This window comes from Mus musculus, chromosome 6 (assembly GCF_000001635.26).
Source record: "Mus musculus strain C57BL/6J chromosome 6, GRCm38.p6 C57BL/6J".
Taxonomy (NCBI): domain Eukaryota; kingdom Metazoa; phylum Chordata; class Mammalia; order Rodentia; family Muridae; genus Mus; species Mus musculus.
In genome coordinates this window covers 3,947,018-3,961,519 of record NC_000072.6, presented here as the reverse complement: position 1 = coordinate 3,961,519, position 14,502 = coordinate 3,947,018, and positions in this window count along the sequence as shown.

Genomic DNA, 14,502 nt, shown 5'->3' with positions numbered 1-14,502 from the left:
GTGGAGCATGTGTTCTTATTATCAGTTGGAACATCTTCTGGATACCCAGGAGAGGTATTGCTGGTGAGACGAAAGGATGGACCATCCATAAACTGCCCCACCCAGGGGTCCATCCCATAATCAGCCACCAAACTCAGACACTATTGCATACACCAGCAAGATTTTGCTGAAAGGAACCTGATATAGCTGTCTCTTGTGAAGCTATGCCAGTGCCTGGCAAACACAGAAGTGGATGCTCACAGTCAGCTATTAGATGGAACACGGGTCCTCCAATGGAGGAGCTAGAGAAAGTATTCTAGGAGAAAAACAATATGAACTAACCAGTACCCCCAGAGCTCGTGTCTCTAGCCGCATATGTAGCAGAAGATGGCCTAGTCTGCCATCGTTGGGAAGAGAGGCCCCTTGGTCTTGCAAACTTTATATGCCCCAGTACAGGGGAAACATCAGGGCCAAGAAGTGGGAGTGGGTGGGTAGAGGAGCAGGTGTGTGTGTGGGGGGGCGTATAGGGAACTTTCGGGATAGCATTTGAAATGTAAATGAAGTAAATACCTAATAAAAATTGGAAAAATATATATATAAAAAAGAAGTACTCTAACTAGGATTGGTTGTTGCTCAGCCATTACTACTACTCTGAATCTACAATGTATAGGATATTTTATGGCACGATAGGATTTTAGTTTCAAGAGAAGTAATACATAGAAGCATATAATCTTTGAAGAAACATAGAAATCTTCAAAACCTTAAGCTTGGATTAGAAATGTTAATATGAGCACAGACCATGTGTTTCTTAGGGTATATGCTATTCCCCTTCCACTAAAACTACTTACAGCTATGACAACTGCATTGCACTAAGTACGATTGATCTTCACTCATGTTCTCATAATCATATATGTTACTAACAAGAATCAGCTCCCTTCCAAGTCCTCAAACACAAGTCTGACCCAAGAGCTATTCAGAGGAACCTGGGACACATTATTCTAAAGTTCAGGAAGCAATCAAGGGCTGATGAATTGTGGAAGATAGACAGGAGAGTGACACTAAGTGGCTCACACTGACATAAAAGGGAGCAGCATGAGCATCAAAATAACTAAGGACTTTGGTACATAGATAAATATAAATGTATAGGACCTGCATATCTGTCATACACATACATGCACATACACACAATCACTCATATGCACCCGCAATCACACACTCAGTCACATACACACATATATACACAAACTCACACACACACACACACACACACACACACACAATGAATCCTTTAGCCAAGATTCTAAACCTTGCAATCAAATTTCCATATTGGAAGGAAATACAATGAGTAAGTCGTTAGAAGCCAGGGAAAGTGTTCAACCAAATCCAGTGTTTTATGAAATGGTTTCATCCTTTGGTCACATTTGTTTTCCAGGGCTAGGAAATACAATCTGTGCCATAGCAACAAGAGAAAGTAACATGCTATTAAAAAGTTTTGTCTGAATAAAAAGCCTGTGTTTGGAACTCCTCAGTGACTATAGACAATGAAGATAAACAGAGTTGTTTGTGCTTTGGGATTACAGACTGAATAATGCAAAGCCTTTAGGAATTCTGGAAGCTCCAAGATTCTCCACAGGAAAATTAATATATTTGCTGTCATTGCTACCTGGGGCTGTTTTAATATGCTTGGTACAGAGAGTGGCACTATTTGGAGGTGTGACCCTGTTGGAGTAGGTGTGACCTTGTGGAGGAAGTGTGTGACTATCGGGGTGGGTTTTGAGAGCTTGCTCCTGCCTGCTTGAGGATGGTAACCTTCTCCTGGCAGCCTTCAGATGAAGATGTAGAACTCTCAGCTCCTTCCCCATGCTCCCACCTAGATAGAAGGGACTGAAAGTCTTTAACCTGTAATCCAGCCCCAATTAAAAATTTTCCTTTGTAGGAGTTGCCTTGATCCTGGTGTCTCTTCACAGCAATGAAAACTCTAAGACACCACCCTATAATCAAAAGTCTTAGGAAATCATGGCCCAACTCAGCCTTTGTACATACCATCTGTTCAGCATTGGTCAGAAGTAGAACTTCCACAGACACAGTCATTCTAAAAGCTCAGGCTCCTGCCATTTCATTAAAAATATGTCAAGCACAACCACTGTTTGCCAATTAAATACTAAAAGTAAAGTAATATTAAATTAGAAAACAAGAAAAAAATAATTAAATTAGTCATGGAACATCTTCCAGACAAAAGGGAAATTCCTTCTTATCACTGACTGTCAGCCTGAAAAAAAAATCCCGTTTGTGTTTTCATCAGACAGATGGGATAGATGACTGTCTCCTTTGGTAACACAACACACACACACGCATGTACATGCACCCAGGGACACATAACAGAAGGCATAGGGTGTTTATTTAAAGTATTCTGGGGTAGGACTACTATCTCCCTTATCACAAGCATTGTAACAACCATGGAAATGGAAATGGGGGTTCAAAATCCCTGTGCTGTGCTATCTCCAGGTCTCCATCTTGCCTTGAAGCCTTGTAGATCATTAGCTAATGATCTTATCCAGTAAGAGAATATCTTTTCATGTCGGTTCTTGGGTTGTAAAAGTCCCTGAGATGGTGCAACAGGGTTAAATTTATAGAATGACCCTGAAGAGTAGATATAAAAAAATATTACCTGAATGGTGTGTGTTAATCCTCTTTCAACTGGATGAACCCCATTATGGCAACAAGACTTGATCTTTACAAGCTTCTGCTTTTTTGAAAATAAAAATGGGAAAATGTTCAGAAGTGTCAAATTCTACAGTATCTATGCATTAGATTATTCTAGAGTACACGGAGAGAAGCAGACCTGAGAGTCAAAACCATTCAGAATAATTCCTGTTCCCTTCAGTCTCATAGTCACTCATAACTATTTATCAAGTATATATCTGTAAGTTTGTTATGACCATTCTTTATGATTTCAAAACAATCTTGTTGCCATCCTGCTGAGACCTGCTCCAAATCTAATTATCCATACTAATGCCATGGTGCTTCCAACAGGCAAAACTCTGTCGAGTTTTGTAATTATATTAAATCACTGTATGTGTGTGTGTGTGGCATGCATGTGCTGTACATAGAAGTTCAGGTGAGTACTTACATGGGTGCATGCAACTGTATTTTAGGACAGAAATGGACTTCACACATTTTCTTGACCTCTCTTCTCCACTTTACTTTTTGAGAGAGGATCTTTTACTTTGGTATATCAACTGAGATAGGCTGTCTGGCCAATGAGCTCCAGAGATCAACTTGTCTCTGCATACACACACACACACACACACACACACACACACACACACACACACACACACGTTCTGTTTTTACCCACGTCTGCTACTTCACACAGATTTAGCATGGCTGCTGGGGACCTGAATTCAAGTCTTTATGCTTGTCTAGCCAGCACATGACCCACCAGCCATCTCCTCAGCCTCGTTTCCCTCTTGAGTTTTTATACTAGTGTCCAAGTCATTACTGTGTTGCTTATGAACAGAGTATTCTGTATCCTATACATATTCTTCTCAATTCTGGTTTCACCTCCAACCACAACTCAGCACTGAATTATCTGAAAATTGAAAACATGCCATAGAGCTTAGGCTTTATAGGCCGTGGTTCTCAGATTCTATGTATGGTTATGTGCTGTGTGTCCAGGGGTTTGATCTGGGGGCGGGGCGGGTGCAATGGTATTTACAGACGGACATTAATCCTGACAGCTCAGTCTGTTACATGACGGTGCCAGTAAAGACACGCATGGTGATCAAGGGCTCTGAAAGGTTAGGAAGAATCCATGATAAAGCTTTGAGAAATACTCTTCTATTCTACTCAACATTTTATCTTTCAAGAGTTATCCTCTTTTCCTGTAAACATCTCATAAACTGACTCTTCTCTCAATTGCCAAAAAGTCCCAGACCTCTTCAAGCAGGTTTAATCATAGCTCCCAAGCACTTGGGTAATGGCAAATTTCTAGTTACACTAATACTCCTTTGAATTATTTTCCTAACAGAATCGGAAAGTAATAGATTTTTAAAGTTTCAAAGGTATTATTGTATTCATCTTATAGTATGTTGAAAATAAAGGACAAAGATAATAATGACGCAATACAGAATCCGAGCAAGTGATTAAGATGTGCACTCTGTTTGCTTGAGGTAAAAATCACTGGGTGAAGAGCTACTTCATTTTGTCTGGGAGCACTGATACATTACATCGGTTTGTTTCCAACTGCAGTTGTTCAGATATGACAAATACTGTGGCTGTAAGAAAAATCCATCATTCACCTGTGACAAAATGTCTTTTCGATCTGGGTTTAGTTACTGTTTCCAAAATTATTACAGAGATCAAACTTGTTTTTGTATAAATGTATGCTGTACAGCCTAATGTTTTTATATAGATGTCCTTAAATGGTTATCACAGGTAACCAACTTAGCTGTCACCTTCCATTATGAACTTCTTTTTCTGGTAAAAGCACCCAAAATCAGTTGTCTTAGCCTATTTTCAATGCACAAAGTTAATGACTGTAATCCCTTTGCCATATATTAGATCCCTCCTGGGCTTGTCTATCTCACCTAACTGCACTCTCTGTTTAATGTCTTCCCATTTCCTTTCCTTTATCCCTACTAACCATGGTTTGGATTCTGCTTATATTGCAATCTGCCAATATGCATGCATATAAGTATTTTTCTTTCTATGTTTTCCTGACTTATGTCCTCTAAGACACTCCATAGTGTTACCAATAGAAACATCTCCATTTCCAGAGCTGAATATTGTACTAGGTAGATAAATAGATTATAGACAATAGGTAGATTATAGACAATAGATTATAAATAGCCAGATACACAGACAGACAGACAGACAGACAGACAGACATTCATAATTTCATTGCTCATCAACTGACATTTAGTGGACATTTGTATAATCCATGGATTGGCTGCTATGTATAATGTTTCAGTGAATAGGGCCATGCAGATGTGTATGTGTGAGAACATGACCAGAAGAAAGATAGTTGGAGTTATATTTTCAGATTTTTTGAAGAGCCTCCCTCCATCCTTTTCTCCACAATGATTTCACCAACACACATTCCCAGTTTGTGTTAGGGTTCCCTTTTCCTTGCCCTTTCCACAAATTTATCATTTCTGGACATTTAGGTAATAGAAGATGAGAACATGGTGATATTTCACTGTGGTTTTCATCGTAATGTCCTCCTTAAAAAGTGATTGGAATATCTTTTTCATTTTACTGTCGACTGTTTTAAAGCTCATTGGGAAAATATCTGTCCAGGGTTCTTGCCTATTTTAGTTTTGCTATTGAGTTGTATGTTCTTCTATGTGGTTTGGATAGTGACCCATAGCAGACATGTGATACACATTCATTTTCTTCCATCTAACATGATGGCGTTTCATTTGCCCGTCGTTTCCTTTGCTGTGCATAAATGTTTCAGTTTGATTGAGCTTGTGGGGTGGCATCCAAGAAATCATTGTTGAATCCAACTCCAAGGAGATCACCCAAACCCCGTGTTTCTCCTCAGAATTTTATAGCTTTGTATACGTGTGTGTGTCTGTGTGTGTGTGTGTTTGTGCGTGCGTGCATGTGTGCGTGTACCAATGCATAAGCATGTATGTATGTATGTAATCCCGAGGTTGGTCATACGTGTCTTCCTTACTCTGTGTCTATCATATTTTTTTGAGGCAGATTCTCTCACTGAACCTGGAGTTCCTCTTCTTCCCCACACTCTTCTCAGCACCCCCACCCCCACCCCACCCAGGGCTGCTACACCTGACCTTGAAATGTTTAAACCTCTCCCCTCCTGAAGTTCTCCAATAGCTGTCTTTCTGACCCATCAGACTGAAGACTTCACAGTAAAACCCTTATTACTTTGAAAAGAGTATGGTTATGTGTGTTTCAACAACTCCTTTTCACACACTTTTTACCTTTATTCTCCAGTTAAGTGCAAATTGAGGTTTATGGTTTTTCTCTTCTCAATTTTCATCTAAGTTTAAGATATGCATGGCTTCATTAGATCTCATTATGGATCTTGTTACTACGACAGGGACATGAAGAGATTATTATTTATATGTAAACTGATTATCACCCTAGGGAAAATGGGTGTCTCATTTGTTAAATTTGTTAAAGTTAAAATAATCTTTATTTTAAAGACCACATGTGAATCAATTTTTCTTTTATCTTTTTTAGGTTAATATGATTTTTGTATTCACACCTCTGAATGCCTACAGAATAGAAAAGGTATCTCCACACTGCCTTTAGAGCCTAAGCTCCTTAGCCCATGCAAGCGTTTGTAACCTTAGCTTCCCTAGCATTTGACGTTAATAGATTCTTTAGCAAAGGCACAAATTGATATGACCCGGGAAAAGAGGTCTGCAGCAGAGCCCAGCTGCTCCCCTCTGGGTCTGAAATGAATGCAAATCTTATATTAATCTTATGCCATTTGCTTGGAAGGCTTTTTTTTCTTGTTTGATACTGGAGAGGTCTGCCCTCTGTTCTTTCCCTCTTTTGGGAATATTTCATTCGCATCACAGCACTGTAATTGTCCCAACAAATTCATATTGTATCATGTGTTTTAAAGTTAATCTTCTTGGTAACTTTACTTACTTTTTTTTACACAGAGAAGTGACTCATTCCTAATTTTTAATTTCAAGAATATCTTTGTAGCTCGTTGTTTCTCAAGCATATTAGAGGAACAAGAATACTGTTATAATAGCAGTTTAATCCTTACCTGCTGAAAACAACTCTGCTTCAAAGTGTCTACACTTTAGATGAACATATCAACAAATCTATGTCTCCTTAGTCACTCTCATGTCCCTTTTGCTCAGTCACTGGCACAGACAAACTGTCTTTCAATGGGACATAGGTCTATATAGAACATACAATTTGTTTGTAGTACAAGAGACAAGATACATATGTAATTCTAACACAGCTATGTCTTTTTAATTCACCCATGACCAGATTATTCAGAGATGATTGTGGGAGGTCTATCTAAAAGAGATCTGATGTCTTTTAACCACAGATCCTATTGTGCTTGCTCTCTTGCCAGTGTTAGTAGATTTCTGGGACCCACATTTTATTTTAAAAACCCATAGGAATAAAACGCTGGCTGAATTCTTTCCATGTGCTGAGCTTCAGTCCTATATCCTAAGGATGGACTCCAAATCCACGCTCTGTTCCCAGAATTTTCAACATTGAAGCCTTTTTGCTGTCCTCAAAGATGAGATCCCTTCTGTTTAAAAGGAAAGAAACAGATGACACAAACATTCTTCTCTGTAGGACATGACAGCAAAATCGCAGAAAAAATGTTTCTTAGGAACATCACTATTAACTCAAATACATTGAAAAATTTTAAAAATGTTATTGTTTCTGTTATTGGTCAGTGTCACAAACCTTACTCCCCTGCTCCCAAACACTAATTGGCAGAAAGGGAACACTTTTGGTGTCCTTATTTTCTGTCAAGCAAGCAATACTTTTTCCATTAGCTATAGTAGTATTTCAGCTGCTTCCATAAAATTGCAATTAGTGATATGTCCTTGCGTTGTCAATATGAAACGTCTCATTTTTCTCCTTTCTTGTTCTATTGCCCAGACCTCCCAGATAAAACACCACACATTTAATGAAGAATAATAATTTTATTTTATCCTAGCTTTTATAAACTTTTTTCTCTTTCTCATATTGCTTATCAAATTAATGCAGTATAAAAAATCTTTCTAATTTAGTAGGAAGTTTACTCTAAATCAAATATATATTATGGGTTTAGTTAGAAATCTGTGTATATAATGATCATATTTTATTCTCTTTTTTTAACCCTTTGAAATAAAAGGCTCAGATAACTCAAAATGAATACATATGCAAATTCTGAAACTGTAAAACTTACACAAATATTAGAACTTTTAATATAATTGTTGTACTGATCAATTTTTTTGTCAGTTTCAGTAGAACTTGGGTCACCTTGGGACAATGCTACCTGCACTGAGAAAATGTCTCTATCAGATTGGCCTGCAGGGTCAATGCAATGATTTCAGTTTGAGCTGCACGGTGAATACAGGTCTTGATGTTGGAGGACTCAGCCCACAGCGGTCCACAAAATGACAGCAAAGATGGTCCTGGGCAGTATAAGCAAGATATTGAATGTGAGCTTGAGACGCAGGCCATTCATCAGAATCCTCCATGGGCTCCGTTTCTACATCTGTGCCTGCATTCCTGCCTTGGTGTTTCTGCTCTGACTGCCCTTCACAATTTTAAATGGCATACCTTTTTAAAACTAACATTTAATATTAAGACATTTAGTTTATTAGACATTAATATAAACATTCAATTAGATGTGATCCCACTGTGCCTTTTTGCATTTTAATAAATTTCTTAATATTTTTATACATGTACATTTTTTTCTGACTCTGATAACTGGATTTTAGTAACTTTAAAATTCAGTGTCATTATGGTTTTCTTTCTTTTATTTTTATGTACTTGTGGATACTTTTGTTACTCTTTGAAGAAATCCTCAACATGAGCAAGTACTTAGACTCGAATTTTATCCACAGTTCCTACAGAGAATTGTGTACAATAACTATTGTTTTGAATAAATAGGTGTTTGCTTTGTGGATTGTGTTATGGTGTTGTGTGAACACCTTCCAAATGTGAGCTGGACTTTCTCCTCTCCTTTCATGGGGATACCATGTTTTTCACCATGAACGACAGGAATCTGCTGTGCACACTTTTAATCTGATTGCATATCCCTGAAAGATTCTTCCTCCTGTTACCATGTTGTCTCTTTGTTCTGAAGTCTATTTACCACACACCAATGCAGCTGTTTATTCCTCTTTAAGAAAATCACTATTTGACATAACTTTCCTGTTTGTATTTTCAACTGACCTCTTGGGGTTTGCACTGAATTTCCTATAAGCAATATATTGCTGGGATTTTCTTTTTCTCTTTAACCAATATGTGTCCTTTGGTTAGTCTGTTTAGACCACTTGCCTATGAGATACCTATAAACACAATCATATCTTCTATTTTCTTCCTCTAACTCTCTATTGTCTTCATGCTCTCCTTACTTGCCTAAGGGACTTGGGAGTGCATCTCTGCATAGTTTTCAAAGCATTTGCCCCGTGTGCTACAATGTAAACATGTGACTTGTTATAGCTAAGTAATACCAACATTTTGCAACTTTAAGTGAAGTGTGGGAGGCGCTTATCCTATTTAGTAGAGCTTTATTTTCTCCACCTTCAGATACAAATGCTTTGATAGATATAAATTTTAATTTTTCTCTTCAAGCATAATTTTAAAAAGCAACAATAAATATTATTGTGTTCTAGATGCAGTACTTCTTTTCTCTTGCTCCTCCTTCATGCCTGATACTATGGAATTCTTTGTCTTATGTTCCCTTTCTATATGAGGTACTTGCTTTAGCCAATCATCTTCAAAGGTAGGTGTGTTAGAAAAAAATAATTTGTTTAATCCTAGCTAAAGGAAAATTCCTCTGGATAGAAAATACATAATTGAAAATTATATTTTCAGTACTTAAAATATGACCCATTTCATCTGTCCTCTATGGTTTTAGATAAGAAACTTTGTCCCATAAACTGTTGTCTTTGTGGCAATGCATCTTGTTTGTCTGGATGTTTTCCTGGTCTTTTCTTTTCCTTTGATTACAGTGGTGTTAACTGCTTGGTAACAATCCTGTTTGGAGGATGTTTTTTATTCCAGATTCTTCGCTTTTCTTCAGTTTGGGGACCTTCCAATCATTGCTCCATCACAAAATCTTCATACAACTGCTTGCATTATTTCCTTCTGAGGATCCTGTGATGTAAAATTTGAGTATTTTCTTATGAGTGGAAAATTTCCAGGTTCTGCTTATTTTATTGAATAAATTCTTTTAGTCTGTCCCCAGTTTATACATCTGCACTTCACGGCTCCTGTTTTTCTACCCAATCCACTTAGCAGTATATTTATTTATGTTGTTATCATTTTATTAGAACTTTCCTAGAAGTTTTGGAAACTATTTGTCCAAGATGCCTGACTTGGCCTCATTGGATGGGCAGTCTGGATGTATCACACATCTACGCATGAGCTACTACCTAAACTTGACCTCTCATGTCACCATTCAGAAGTTTCCTTAGTTGCCTCTAATGCCATTCCAAGAGCTTCCATTTGTACTTAGTAGAGGGGAGGAACAGAAAAGGGTTCTATGCTGTGTTTTCTGAACTGGTAGTCTCCTTCATTTACTCTCGATTGCTCACAGACTGCCTTTGACATGCTACCTGATGTAATGAGCTTTCAGGTTATTCTAAACTAGTCATTTTAGAACAATTAGTTCTAAATGTGTCTGTTTCTCTCTTTCTCTCTCTGTTTGTCTCTCTCTCTCTCTGTTTGTCTCTCTCTCCTTTCTCTCTCTCTCTCTCTCTCTCTCTGTGTATATGTGTGTACGTGCATGTGTGTGTGCATGAATGTGAAAGGCATGCACATGAATGTAAGAAGAAAACATCAGGCCTCAGTTCCAGGATCCCACTATATTTGAAACAGGTTCTCTTATTATTTTTGCTCCAGTATATGCCAGGATAACTGACCTGTGATTTTCTGGGATTCATCTATCTCTGCCTCTCATGTTTCCTTGGGAGCGTTAGGGATACTAACACATGCAGCCACAGCCAGCTTTACAGGTGCTCTGAGAGCTCAGATGCAGGTCCTCATGGCTGCATAACCATCTTTCACCCACTGAGGCATTTCCCCAACTATGAAAACATTTTTAATGTTTCTACTTTTCTCTGTGTGTTTTAAATGATTAGCAAACTAAGGTCACTGATAACTATTTTTAATGAAATTTAAAATATCACATTTTAAGGGTCTTCATATGTTTGTGTTATCATTTTGGTATTTCAGACTTGACTTGTAGTTTGTTTAAAGACTCAAAATCACACTTGTATGTGTGTAATAATTGCCTGGTTGTACAAGTGCTCAGATTGTTTTTGCTTAGGAATAAAATAACAGGAGTTAATTATGGTAGACCAAGTGGCTTCTTGATCATTCACTACAGCTATTGATTTTAAACTAACCAGTCAGTGTGTTTTTTTTTTTTAATAACCAACATGCCATGTTTGTGTTCTTACTTGAGGACTGCTAACGACCAGAGCATTGCTACATGTACTGACAGCTCTTTTTTTTTTTTTTTTTTGACATGCTGAAATTCCTTATTTATTTTTTGGTTATAGATATAGATACATGTATATTATATTTTCTTGGATTGTTTTTTATTTACATTTCAAATGTTATCCCCTTTCCCGGTTTCCCTCCCTCCGAGAAACAACCTGTTACATCCTCCCTCCCCCTGTTTCTATGAGGGTGTTCCTCCATCCACCCATCCACTCCTACCTCCCTGCCCTCAATTCCCTTACACTAGGGCATCTATCAAGTCTTCACAGGACCAAGGGCTTCCACTGATGCCTGACAAGGCCATCCTCTGCTATATATGCAGCTGGAGCCATGTGTAGTCCTTTGTGAGAGGCCCTGCCAGAGCCTTACAAATACAGAGGCAAATGTTAGCAGCCAACCATTGGACTGAGTGTGGGGTCCCTAATAGAGGAGTTAGAGAAAGGACTGGAGGAGTTGAAGGGGTTTGCAACCCAATAGGAAGAACAACAATATCAACCAACCAGACCCCCCACCCCAGATCTCCCAGGGACTAAGCCATCAACAAAGGAGTACAGACAGCTCTTGACAACTCTGAAAGTACAAACTAGGCCTGGCAGGCATTCTTTCTGCCAGGGAATTCAGGAATGGAAATGTTTAGTTCACACCATTCAGGCATGATTGAGAGACATCATCTGAAATTCCACTGGGCTTCCAGAATAGGAGTCAAGACATACAAGATAGCATGTAAATGGGATTATGTTTTTGATTTTTCTTTTCATATTGAAGTTTCTCCTTGACTGTGAATAGTGGGTGATTACAAATAGATACTGCAAATTTCTATACAAATTACAAAGTTACATTTATTAGGAGGAAAACAACTTTGTTTCTACAGAATAATGTCCACATTTTTTCTAACATCATAAGAAACAAAATGACACCTTTTTTTTTCTTCTGTAACTCTAGACTAATTAGAGTTTTGTGTTGCTCCTCAGCACCAAGTCATGGCAACTCAAGTGTAACACACATGGTTTAGATTAGTGAAATGAGCATTACTAATAATGAGATAGCATAATCATGCACCATTTGCTCAGAGTGCAGCCTTTGGGCTCAGTGGGTTCAGACGCTGCAGGGTGGTTAACTCCTCTCACTTGCAAAACTTATTTGCAATCTCAAATTGGCAGGTTTCAGGAGGGTGATAGATGGATTAATTCTACCAAGAAGACCTGGTGAGAGGGGGATTGAGATGGGACATTGTAAGGGAGAGTATTGTAAGAGCAGGAAGTAACATTCTCCAGTGCTCTGGGGTGATGGGTATCAGTACATTAAAGGGTGGAAAGTGGATGTCCTCCTGTTAAATGTGAGGCTCTGGAAACAAATGCACCAGGATATTGAAGATATGTTGGCTCAAGACTTGGCAGATGGACAAATAAATGCATGTAAGTGAGAATATACATGAATTAATTTCCTCAGCCAACTCCTGAGTTGATTTTTAAAATAACTAATGGAACAATGGGGGTTGAGGATGACATATGCTTCCATACAAAGAAGGAAAAGACTTGAAGCAGTACTTGAGTAGTATAAACATCACAAATGAGACCAAATATCCAGTGACCACAGTGATCTTTAGGTTCTTAGGCAAATTAGTACATTTGAGCATATAGCATATTGGTAGCTAATAGAAAGTCACCCTGGGCAGGGTAGTGAGCGGGAGAACATGGCATCTATCCTGAGGAAATGACTGGAAACACAGAGAACTGCAGGACGTGCTTCATTTGCTTCAGGTTGACCCTACCCAAGCTTTTCTTCTCTATCCAAAGCTTTCAATGAGTGGTCCATGGTCCACACACACTCAGCTGTGGATGAGACCAGAAGGACACTGTTAAAGAACGGAAGAGAAAATAGACCAGCAAAGAAACAGACCTATGAAGCATCAGGGGACCATAACGAACATGTCTATGTCCCTTGCTCATTGAAGATCTAGTTCAGGGGGGAATCTTATTACATCCACATGTCTGGAGAATGCAGAGGCTGAGCATCCAACATAGAAAAGTAGTCACTCTCCCAATATTTCACATGGGAAATCCCCCCAGAGACAGGTTGTTTGTTAGCAGAGTGGATACAGAGAGGTTGAGCTGTCATTAAAGATGACTGCAAGCTTGTGCTACTTCTAGAAGGTTCTCGATTATTTTCATGTTGAAGAAGGCCTGGAACAAATAAGTATGTAGAGATGTTAGCAAGACTTTTTAAAAATAATATTTCATGAAATAGTTTTTCAAACTATTCATGTCTACAAAATTATTGTTTTGATAGGAATCTACATAGAATTTTATGGAGTTAATTGTGTTTGTTCATTTTCACTGAAATCCAGATTGATATAAAGTAATCACAATACTTATTACATATTTTATCAAAAGTACAAGTGCACACAGAGACTGGTTTCATTCATCCTATAGATACATAGTTCCTATCTCCCAGGATAAGACCTGCTTCAGAATCTGTTCATTTCTTTCTTTGGATTTAGGATTTTTATTAGCATATATTTAAATACAAAGTAATATTTTATTTTGATGTTTTCATACCTATGCTTAATGTACTTGATGGTATTCATTCTTTATTAGCTCATCTTATACCTTTCACTTTGCTCTTTCACGTCCCTCACAGTAAGTGTGCGGTTTTGCAGTAAAATATGCAAACAATAAAATGGATTAGTAAAATAAAGACAACTATTGCTATCACCAAAAAAATTTTCCTTCATTTTCATACTTACATCTACATATCTTCCAATAGAGGCACTGATGCTCTGTTAAGTTCTCCTCTATTCTGAAATGCAAAGTATACTTCTTTCACTTAATTCCTTTGTTGTTGTTACTGTTGTTGTTGCTGCTGTTGTGTTTGTTTTGGGCTGCATTTATGTCATTTGCCATTTTTTAAAGCTATCATGGCAATAATGACTCACAGTGCTTTTAGCTTACATTCCTTTGGTAATCAATGTACTGTGAAGTTGTTCATGTGCTTAGTTCATGCTATTTTTCTTTCTGAAGTATTTACTGAAAACCACTGTCTGTTTATATTATTTTCTTTCTATTGCTGAATTAAAGAAATTTCTGTGTCTTCTGGATGTAAGTTAGTGCACATACAAAAAACTTTCAGGGTTATTTCTTAGTCCTTGGCTGACTGTTCATTTCCACATAGGGTCTGGTGATGAATTAGTGTCACATTAAGTCTAATTTATCACTTTTACTCTCTTCTATATTTTTTCTTTCTATCTACAGATTAAGAAACGTTTATATGCTCATTGATGGGAAATAAAAAATTCTATATACTTTCTTGAGGATTTATGGTTAAATTTCTTGATAAATTTTTGGCAAA